This window comes from Rhinoraja longicauda, chromosome 33 (genome assembly GCF_053455715.1).
Source record: "Rhinoraja longicauda isolate Sanriku21f chromosome 33, sRhiLon1.1, whole genome shotgun sequence".
Classification (NCBI taxonomy): Eukaryota; Metazoa; Chordata; class Chondrichthyes; order Rajiformes; family Arhynchobatidae; genus Rhinoraja; species Rhinoraja longicauda.
In genome coordinates, this window is record NC_135985.1 from 20,539,733 (window position 1) to 20,551,779 (window position 12,047).

Here is a 12,047-nt window from a genome sequence, read left to right on the forward strand (position 1 = left end):
TTCTTGCCACCGGAAGAGAGAAGTTCAAGGAGAAATCCAACAGATGTTTAACATAATCGTTTTGAGAGAGTAGTTAGTGAAAGATTGTGCCAGCTGGTTGATGAATTAGTAACAGGAGCCATCGTCTCATAATTATCGGAACATTTGAAAAGAGAAATTAGAGGAATCCCTCCCACACAGATGCGTTAGAAGTACAGAATACATTGGCTCAAATGGCTTTTGAAGCAAAGATTATGAGATTTTTTTTTTTTAAAAGGAAAATGGAGAACACAAAATGATAAGAGCACGGGCATGGAAATGAGATCACTGTAAGAAAGTTTTTGCTGAGGAAAGTTTTGACATAATACCTCAATTAACTCTTTCTCTGCTGTAATTGCATTAAATCTCAACATCAACATTCAAGGCAAGAAAATAAGGGGTGAAAAGAATTAGGAGGAAATTCTTTATTTGCCTATAATCAAAGATCAGGGAAATCCATGGGCTTTTGTCTGCTACCGACTACCATATTTTGAGGGAGACAAGCACATACATGTGGTCGGGTGCTCAGTTGGCAAGGGAATAAAACTGGACTTAAGGAAGTGAGCAATTAGACTGGAATAAAAAGTGCACTATTTTCAGACCAACTTCCACTTTACATAATTTACAGGCTGGTTTCCTTGTACATAAATGGTTTCAGGGAATGAATGGTGCCGTTTATATGTAGAACATCACTTTCGGCAGTTCAGTCCTGAGAAATAGAGTACTTAATTGCTCAGGCCATTTGCTTCTCCAAATAAATACAAACAAACCACCAGAAATCCTCAAATCCTTAAAAGCAAACTCTCAACACTAAAATAGTCCAATTTTTTTTAGGTCAAGAAAATGACAAGAGAAGAAATAAAGTTCTTACATTCTAACGTGCCTTCTACTGCTTTTAGAAATCAATTGTCCAATTTTTCTTTGTGCCAAATTTGGCACTGGTTTTGTAAGCCTCTTATGGGTACAAATGAACTGGGTCATGATACTCAAAGGAAAGCCTATTACTGCCTTTAAACAGGTGGAGCCGATTCCAAATACACTATGCATTTACAGTATCTTATCATTCTGTCAACATCTCAGTGTACAATGAACTACAGAGTACTATCATGGTTAAACAGGTAAATATTATTGCTTGCTTGCACACAAAGGTCCCACAAAAGGGAAAGTAGGGAGTCACCAATTAATCATCTGTGGCAATGTTGACTAAAAGCAGAATGTTGGCAAGACATCTGTTGAACTCCTTGCACCTTTTACAGCTTGCACCATGGGATTTTTTTTCACATGGACGTTACAAGCAGAGGGGTGCATTATTAAATAATAAAAATAAAGATAATGGATGTCCACAAGCTTGCATAAAGAGCTGCTATTAAGCAGCAGCTTCAAAGGAGTCAAGAGTCGTGAATATTTTATTGTCATATGTCCCAGATAGAACAATGAAATTCTTGCTTGCAGCAACTCACACACCAAAATATGTAAAGGAGATGGCAAGGCTCATACAACCATGATCACTGGGCTGAATAAAGTCAGAGATGATTAAGAGCACAGATGTAATCATGACGAGGGCACACCAGTACTCCTACTTCCTCACTTTCTCAAGAGATTTGGTGTGTTTCTGAAGACCCAAACTTCTACAGGTACACTTTAGAAAGTAGACTCGAGAGTCTGAAGAAGACTTCCGACGCAAAGAGTCACCCTTTTTTCTCCAGAGATGCTGCCTGACCTGCGGAGTTACTCCAGCACTTTGAGTCCATCTTTGGTATAAACCAGCATCTGCAGTTCATTCCTGCACACTTTAGAAAGTATCCTGACCGGTTGCATCATGGCCTAGTGTGGCATTTCCAATGCTTAGGAAAGCATGAGGGTGGAGAGTGATAAACACTTTTATTCCCCTTCCCACACTCACACTGACCATTCTGTCCTGGGTCTCTTTCATTAACAGAGCGAGGCCAAATGCAAATTGAAGGAACAGCACCTCATATTTCGCTTGGGCAGCTTACAGCCCAGCGGTATGAACATTGATTTCTCTAATTTAAGTAACCCTTGCATCCCCTCTCTCTCTCTCTCTCTCTGTCCCTCCCCTTCCCAAGACAGTGTACTAGCTTCCAAGTTGTCTTGAGTCTCATCATCTGTAACTCGTTTTTATGGAGTCCACAGCTAACAATGGCCTGTTTCCTTCCTCATCACCACTTTTTTTGCATATCTTTCATTTATTTGTACAATAGCTCTCTATGTCACCATCAATGTCTCTCGACCCAAAACGTCACCTATTCCTTTTCTCCAGAGATGTTGTCTGACCTGCTGAGTTACTCCAACATTTATGTCTATCTTGAGTGGTAGATGCTGCCTGGTCCATCACATGCTAAGCCCTCTTCTGCATCAAAAGCATCAATGATGTGCTGCCTCAAGAGTATAGCATTCATCATTAAGAAGCCCTCTTCTTACTGTTGCTATTAGGCAGAACGTACAGAAGCCCAAGGTCCCACACAACCATGTTCAGGAACAGTCTGAAGAAGAGTCCAGACCTGAAACATCACCTATCCATGTCCTCCAGAAATGCTGCCTGACCCGTTGAGTTACTCCAGCACTCCCTGTTCTAAGCTAGGTTTAGAAACAGCTACTTTCCTACAACCATAATGTTCTTATAACTAACCTGCACGACGTAATCCTACCTCGACAATGGAATACTATGGTCCACCTCTTGCCCTTCTTTGGTATCACAAAATGCTGGAGTAACTCAGCAGGTCAGGCAGCATCTCAGGAGAGAAGGAATGGGTGATGTTTCGGGTCGAGACCCTTCTTCAAACTTCACCCATTCCTTCTCTCCTGAGATGCTGCCTGACCTGCTGAGTTACTCCAGCATTTTGTGATACCTCCGATTTGTACCAGCATCTGCAGTTATTTTCCTACACTACCTGTTGCTCCACTGCGATTTCTCCTCAAGGTATATCTACTTTGAAGTTCATTCCTTCTCTCCTGAGATGCTGCCTGACCTGCTGAGTTACTCCAGCATTTTGTGAATAAATACCTTCGATTTGTACCAGCATCTGCAGTTATTTTCCTACACTTCTTGCCCTTCTTCGGAATTTTATTTTCCAATTACATTAATGTAGTAATGTCTTTTTTTTGCAGTCTACCTACATTTAGAAATTGTGTGAGATTCACGTCTTGTTTTGTGCGTGGGCCTGTGACGCTGATGCAAGCAAAGTTTTTCATTGCACCTGCAGCTTACCATACACTTGACACGAGAATCAATTTGAAATTGGCTGGAAGTGGAGCTGGAAACGCCCAGATACACCAGGTCCTTGATCTAGAGACCTGATGGATTCAAGGACGGCCATGTGCCATTTGAAAAAAAAAGAATTTTAAACTCATGATTTTGTCTAACTGGAACCTGCCTAAACCAGCAAGCGTGGGTTAAAAGGACAACAAAACTTGGTGGATGTGAACAGCAACATTTTGGATAAACTCAGTTTTATTTTTAAAGAGAGTAAAAGCAAGTGTGTGTTGGTATTATCAACACTAGAAATAAAGATGTGATTAAAGATTTCAGACGCTGAACAGAGACAGAATCAGGCAATGTTGCACAGATTAGAAGTCTAAAAGTCGACTTAGGGGTCAAATATGATACCAAGGTTCCAAATAATCTTAGAGTCAGAGTCATATAGAGTGGATACAGGCTCTTCAGCCCAACTTGCCCAAACCGACCAACATGTCCCAATCTGCCTGTGTTTGGCCCATATCCCTCTAAACCTACCCTACCCATATCATATATATACAGCCGGAAACAGGCCTTTTCGGCCCTCCAAGTCCGTGCCGCCCAGTGATCCCCGTACATTAACACTATCCTACACCCACTAGGGACAATTTTTACATTTTACCCAGCCAATTAACCTACATACCTGTACGTCTTTGGAGTGTGGGAGGAAACCGAAGATCTCGGAGAAAACCCACGCAGGTCACGGGGAGAACGTACAAACTCCTTACAGTGCAGCACCCGTAGTCAGGATCGAACCTGAGTCTCCGGCGCTGCATTCGCTGTAAAGCAGCAACTCTACCGCTGCGCTACCGTGCCGCCCAAATGTATCGGCCATGTATCGGTCTAAATGTTTCTTAAATGTTGCAATAGTACCTGCCTCAACTACATCCTCCAGCAGCTGGTTCCATGTACCCACCACCATTTGTGTAAAAAAGCTACCCTTCAGATTCCTTTTAAATCTTTTCCCCCCTCACCTTAAACCTATGGTTCTCAATTCTCCTACGCTGGGCAAGAGACTCTGCGTTTACCCGATCTATTCCTTGTGATTTTGTACACCTCTTGTTTCGTTCCACATAGTAACCGGGATGGAGATAGCGACTGGGACAAATTTCCTTGAGGTAGAAGGATGGCCATGAAGTTTCTTGCGAGCAGCCAGCAGAGGCCAAGCCTGGTCTAACTATGACCCAGGTGTAGGGGAGCAATACCAAGGCTGCAGAGATTTATAATTCATGACAGTTCCATAATTATCATGGAAATGCCACCAAAACAAAAGCTACTTGGTGAAATGCAATATAACAGGATATATATTTAAACACGAACGTCCAATAATTGCGACTTTTCCCCGCTTTCAGAAACATACCATCCCTTCAATTCTTTATATTCCTCACTCTCACCACTTTCTCACCCTTCCTCAACCAGTCACCCCCAAAGCCATTGCAAGTGCCTCTTTTCTCTTTACAAGGCTCAATATTCTTTGATGATCAAACAATGCCAGTGACAAAGTATTTTCAAACATCTTTACGTCGAACAATATTGCACTGCCTGAATCATAGATGTGGTGAAGATGGGGGTGGGTCAGTGTGGAAAGAGACTTGCTGGGCAGTACATTTTCACTCTTTATTGCTCCGTAGTCTTCTGTTCTAAAAGGTTTCATTTTAAAAGGGGTGTTCAATCATGACAGATATTACTGCATGTAACCCACCAGAGGCTTCAATTACTCACGCATGTCAAATCATACATTTCCAACTGCTTCATGTCACGGAAGACTTAACAATGGCAAGAGGGGGCAACTTGTCTCCCTTGAAGTGCAGTAACTAACTATTTCACAACCGGCGTGACCTCAACTAAAGGGCCCGTCTATATTTCTGTGCGTCTTATTGGCGCAAACAAAGAAATATAGTTTAAACTACAGCAGGAAGTTTACTGAATTTGTCAAACTAAAGCTCTTTGTCATTAAACACATCTGAAGGTTTCGTACCTTGGAACTGAGACTGGAGAATCTCTGCCTTCAATCACTTGACTTGACATGTTATATTTTAGCTTTGAAAGCCCAAGGGTGCTTTATTTCCCAATAAAGAGACAAAATGTGCATCACAAAGGCCATCATTTAGCAGCTCTCGACTCTCAGACAACTGGGACTGATGCATGGCAGATAAATCGTGGTGCACAGATTAACCATTCTCTTGTTCAGAGAGTTATTTCAAGCAATTAAAATGACTGCCAGCATTCAATTAAGCAGCAGATATTAATTAAACAGTTTGCTCCCTATCCAATAACACATTGCTGTTTAAAATTCTCATCCTTATTTCAAATCTCCCCATCTCTGACCTCCTCCAGCTCCACGATTGTGTGTGAGGTGGGTGCCTGGAACACGTCGCCAGGGGTGGTGTTGACAGATATGGTGGTGGGATTTAAGAGGTTATTAGATAGACTCATGGATATGCAGAGAATGGAGAGATGTGGATCATGCGCAGGCAGTAGAGATCAGATTAATTTGCCATCATGTTTGGCACGGACATTGTGGGCCCAAAGGGCTGTTTCTGTGCTGTACCATGTTCTAAATCCACAAAAAGCCAATTACCCGCCTACATCTAAACTACATTTTGGTTTATTACTGTCTCTTGTATCAACACAGTAAAAAACAAACCATATTAGCACCTTGAAATCAGTTAAAAGAGAAGAAAAAGCTGACTACGAGATATTGTTGGGTAGGAAGGAGCTGCAGGCCCTGGTTTATGCCAGAGATAGACACAGAGTGCTGGAGTAACTCAGCGGGTCAGGCAGCATCTCTGGAGAGAAGGAACAGGTGATGTTTCAGGTCGGGACACTTTCTCAGAACCTTTATGTCTTGGACATAGGTGGGAAGGGATTGGATGAGGGGGGGAATAGGATGGAATCAATGTTTGTAGAAATTATTCCAGTGGGGCAGGAGCAGGCAGAAACGATGGTTCGGCCAAGGCAGGTCTGCTTATGGAATTTGAGGAGAAGGTAAAAAGGGGGGGCTGGGAACCGATAAGGCTGGAGGCTACGGGGGGGGGGGGGGGGGGGCGGACGGACAACCTTGTTTTAACAGTATTGTGGTGCGTGGATAAAATGTTCGTAAATGCAAAGCCAGCGCAGATTAAAAAAGATAAGTGTTAAGAAAAGATGTACAGAGGTATCAAGTGAACATCCCCTCTAAATCGAGTTTCACTGTACCTTAATTGGTACACGTGACAATATAATACCCTTTAAACCTTCTCTAACCTCATTCCAACACCTCTTGCACCAGTACATTAATCCATACCTCAGTTAATCGACACACCATTTCATACCCATTAGAATAGTAAACAATCATCTTAATTCGTACAACGCTCAGGCAACTAGAAAATGTAGGAAATCTTTATCAGTTGACAAACCTTAGAGTTGCATCCCAACAGAATTCAATAGACAAGTGTGCTGCAGGAGGATAAACGCTCCACTGGAAGAATTACTGAGGAAGCTCTACACAGCATCTCACCACTAACTGATAAACTCCACAAATGCAGACTAAACAAAAATCAATTAGTGAAGAACTCCGCCCTAAAAGAAAACCAAAAATGCAATTTGGTCCCCATCCAGAATTGATATTTACCAGGTGCGACTTTTTCAGGAGTTTAACACAATGCAAGAATTTTACAAAAGTACAGAGACATGCAACACAGCTCGAGGGACACAACTCAATTTCTGCTGCACAGGTACATCCTTCGATCATTTCCCCGCCACAATCAACCACGATGTTTCCACCAGCTATGCCGATTGTCAAACAGTGCAGAGCCCAGACCACATCCATCCTCCTAACAGCCAATCGAGAGACATCCAGCCGTCTTTTTAGCCCATGTTTTGTCAGAAAGAGACAAAGTGGTTGTGACAAATGTCTGGTATGCTGACAACTCCAGCAGATATTTTGAAGCAATAATTGCTGGACGTAATCCCTTGACGGATTTTTAAAGTGGAAACTAATTTGTTTTTCCTCTTTCCCAGTTCTGAGAAAGGGTTCCAGACCCTAAACGACAAGTGTTTTCCTTTCCACAGATGCTGCCTGATCTGCTGAACATATTCAGCATGTTCCATATTTATCAGAGAGGATTAATAGTGGAGCAAGTGCAAGGAGGTGCAAGCTAATCTCACATCATCATTTGGCTGCATAACGCTGGCAAGGCAGCAAACTCAAAGACAGGGTGGTGAATCTGTGGAATTTATTGCCTCAGACGGATGTGGAGGCCGAGTTATTGGGCATTGTTAAAGCGGAGATTAACAGATTCTTGATTAGCGTGGTGTCAGGGGTTTTGAGGAGAAGGCAAGAGAATGGGGTTGAGAGGGAAAGATAGATCAGCCGTGATTGAATGGCAGAGTAGACTTGATGGGCCGAATGGCCTAAATTTGCTCCTATTACAGATGAAATTCATCATAACCCTTTCCCTAAATTTCATGCAAAATGTTCGGTGCAAGTTCTGCACCAGCATAAACAGAATCATAGAACAAAATTTAACAAATCAGTTCCTTCATCTTTGTGGAGAGAGGCCAGTACAGGGACATCAAAACTGAAAGCACAGCACTCCATATTCCACTTGGGTAGTCTCACCCCAAATGACACCACGCTGAATTCAATACCCCCCAACACCCTATTCCCCTTCCCTCCGCAGCCCCTCCATCCTGACCCACTGCACACATATTTCCCCCAAAGCAGAATGCAAAACAAATGGAGGGGTTCGGCTTCAGTTGACAAGACCACATCGAGAGCATTGTGTACATCATCAGTCTCCTTATTTACGGAAGGAGGTTGATGCAATGGGCGCAGCTCAGATGAGGTTTGCTGAAATAATAGCTGTAATGAGAGGATTGTTATAGACGATAGGTGCAGGAGGAGGCCATTCGGCCCTTCGAGCCAGCACCGCCATTCAACGTGATCATGGCTGATCATTCTCAATCAGTACCCCGTTCCTGCCTTCTCCCCATACCCCCTGACTCCGCTATCCTTAAGAGCTCCATCCAGCTCTCTCTTGAATGCATTCAGAGAATTGGCCTCCATGGCCTTCTGAGGCAGAGAATTCCACAGATTCACAACTCTCTGACTGAAAAAGTTTTTCCTCATCTCAGTTCTAAATGGCCTACCCCTTATTCTTAAACTGTGGCCTCTTGTTCTGGACTCCCCAACATTGGGAACATGTTTCCTGCCTCTAACGTGTCCAACCCCTTAATAAACTTATACGTTTCGATAAGATCTCCTCTCATCCTTCTAAATTCCAGTGTATACAAGCCTAGTCGCTCCAGTCTTTCAACATATGATAGTCCCGCCATTCCGGGAATTAACCTAGTAAACCTACGCTGCACACCCTCAATAGCAAGAATATCCTTCCTCAAATTTGGAGACCAAAACTGCACACAGTACTCCAGGTGCGGTCTCACTAGGGCCCTGTACAACTGCAGAAGGACCTCTTTGCTCCTATACTCAACTCCTCTTGTTATGAAGGCCAACATTCCATTGGCTTTCTTCACTGCTTGCTGTACCTGCATGCCTCCTTTCAGTGACTGATGCACTAGGACACCCAGATCTCGTTGTACGTCTATCTAACGCGAGGCTTATTTCCACTGCCCTTGAGCATGAAGGGGACTGGATTGAAACAGAATCCAGAGGGGTCTTCATGGGTAGAAAGGGAGAGCACGTGACAATAAACAAAACTGAAACCGATAACAGCTCCTTCCAAACAATAGCTACGGCTTATCCTCACAACATGGACCAAGACAAGAGCATCCAAGACCAAACACTTGATGTGTGCAAGGAAGTCACATCGACCAAGAGCACATAATGCACAGAGTTCACAGCTAATTATTTAGAAAAGGAAAGAGGAAGGTGGTTAGTTTAAACACAATTTATGGCAAACTTACCCAATGGAAAAATCACCAGTCAGATGATGTTTTTCTTCCAAAGTCCACAGTAATCTGGAAAAGACAAAAATTCAAATTGAGATGTCAAAGCAAAATGACCAGAGTCCCCATAAAGACAAACTCCGAATCTGCAGGTAATGGTGATGAGGGTGGGTGAAAAACAAGGAGGCTGGATGAAAAGGATCAAAATACCTAGCCCTTTATCTCAATAGTTATGGACAGCTGTTAAAAATTCAAGGCCACCTCCATCGGTTTGAACAAACACTGGGAAACACAAAACTTCAGAGGGAAACACAAAACTTCAGAGGGAAACACAAAGTGCTGGAGTAACCTAACAGAGCTGGGAGCATCTGTAAATTGAATGGATAGGCAATTGAATGGATAGCCCTGCTTGCGACTGCAGATATCCAGACCAGACCATCCCGCACATCATGAATGACTGCTCATTGAGGCTTTTCCATGGTGGCATCAAAGCCATCCACCCAGCTACTGATGCCACCCTGGCCTAGATGTCTACCATTGACCTACAACTTTAGGCTGTGCACGCCATACGCAAGAAGCTGATCGGACTGAAGGGTCCAGACCTAAAATCTCGCATATCCGTACCCTCCACAGAAGCTGCACGGCCCACTGAATTCCTCCAGAGCTTTGTTATTTAATCAAGATTCCAGCATCTGCACTTCCTTCCATCTCCGATGTATTAGGAGGAACAATTGGACCGTGCAGGAGAACTGCCAACTGAAGAGTATCAGTCAACCAACCCAGAGAAATAATTTTATCAGGATCCATCCGTTTGGGAACAGTTCCATCCATGACCGCAAGAAATTGCAGAGAATTGTGGACATAGCCCAGACCATCACACAAACCAACCTCTCTGCCATTGACTCCATTTACATTTCACACTGCCTCGGCAAGGCCACCAGCATAATGAAGGACAAGTCTCACCCGGTCACTCCCTCTTCTCCTCTCTCCCATTAGGCAAGAGGTACAGAAGAGTAAAAATACACATCTCCAGATTCAGGGACAGCTTCTTCCCGGCTATTATCAGGCAAGTGAACCATCCTATCACCAACTAGAGAATGGTCCTGTGCTACGATCTACCTTATAGGAGATGCCTGGACCATCTTTAAATCGGGACTTTATTTTGCTGGACTTCATTTTGCACTATGTCATGTATCTGTACACTATGGATAGCCCGATTGCAATCACGTATAGTCTTTCCGTTGACCGGCTAACACGCAACAAAAAGCTTTTCACTGTACCTCGGTGCACGGGACAATAAACCAAGCAGGCAGGAATTCAGAAAAGTTCCTCTGCTTAACTTCCCAATAACCACAGGGAAATGAGGCCCCATAAGAAAATTGGTTTTGCAAGCTGGGGCAACTGATCCCACATTTTAATTTACGTGGGAAATCAGAGCCCAATTTGACTTCACCAATTACCTCTGGATCAACAATGCACATCAGAGACACCACCTTGCAATTAAATGTTACTATGGCAGCAACCCTCAAGAGTGTGGGATCAGTTCCACTGCAGCTCCAGCATTAGTGCAGGGTCCTCTCAAGAGCGCTGAAGGTTGGGGCAATCTGCTCAACGGCAGCAGAACTTGCTCGATTTATAACTTAGACAATAGACAAAAGACAATAGACAATAGGTGCAGGAGGAGGCCATTCGGCCCTTCGAGCCAGAACCGCCATTCAATGTGATCATGGCTGATCATTCTCAATCAGTACCCCGCTCCTGCCTTCTCCCCATACCCCCTGACTCCACTATCCTTAAGAGCTCTATCTAGCTCTCTCTTGAATGCATTCAGAGAATTGGCCTCCACTGCCTTCTGAGGCAGAGAATTCCACAGATTCACAACTCTCTGACTGAAAAAGTTTTTCCTCATCTCAGTTCTAAATGGCCTACCCCTTATTCTTAAACTGTGGCCCCTGGTTCTGGACTCCCCCAACATTGGGAACACGTTTCCTGCCTCTAACGTGTCCAAACCCTTAATAATCTTATACGTTTCGATAAGATCTCCTCCTATGCTTCTAAATTCCAGTGTATACAAACTTGACAGAGGTTGGGTGTCATTGATAAGGAGCATCCCCAATTCCAGGTTATCCAGCCCCCCACTTGCTCTTGTACCCAGTGTGTTTGACAGACGTGTGGTTTAGTACATTTGGGGAATACAGCCATGGCAGGTCTTCCATTCACGTGATAAAACTAACATATCCAAAGGGCACTTGCCACAACAGTGCAGCTCGAAGTATCAGCCTCTCTAAACTGGGGCTTTGCACTGGAGTACTGCTTAGGTCACAGTCAGAGTCATACAGCACAGAAACAAACCAACCCAACTTGCCCATGCTGATCAAGATGCCCCACCCGCCTGCGTTTACCCCATGTCCTTCCAAACCTTTCCTATCCATGTACCTGTCCAAATGTCTTTTAAATGTTGTTATCGTACCTCAACTACCTCCTCAGACAGCTCGTTCCACACACACACCATCCAGTGTGGAAAACGTTGCCTCTCAGGTTCCTGTTAAATCTTTCCCCTCTTACCTGAAACCTATGCCCTCTGGTGCTTGATTCTGCTGCTTGAGGTGAAAGACACTATGTATAACCGTATCTATTCTCCTCATGACTACATACACCTCCATAAGATCACCCTTCATCCTGCGCTCCAGGGAATATAGCCCTAGCCCGCCCAGCCTCTCCCTTTAGCTCACTCCCTCAAATCCTGGCAGCAGCCTCGTAAATCTTTTCTGTACTCTTTCCAGCTTAACAATATCGTTCCTATAACAGGGTTATGAAAACGGAACACAATACTCCAAATACAGCCTCACCAACGTCTTGTACAATTATAATGCAATATCCCAAC

At 43.7% G+C, this 12,047-nt stretch overlaps 1 protein-coding gene across 4 annotated transcripts in view; it reads right to left on the reverse strand.

Moving 5' to 3' along the window:
• Positions 1 to 12,047, reverse strand: part of LOC144609075 (A-kinase anchor protein 13-like) — a 452,410-nt gene that overhangs the window by 401,393 nt on the left and 38,970 nt on the right. For 3 of the 4 annotated variants that reach the window (XM_078427427.1, XM_078427426.1, XM_078427425.1), the window contains exon 2: positions 9,182 to 9,235. The exons of the other annotated variant lie outside the window; for it this stretch is intronic. The gene's annotated coding sequence lies outside the window, so the exon portion shown is untranslated. The remainder of the gene's footprint in view (positions 1 to 9,181; positions 9,236 to 12,047) is intronic. 4 annotated transcript variants of the gene reach the window in all.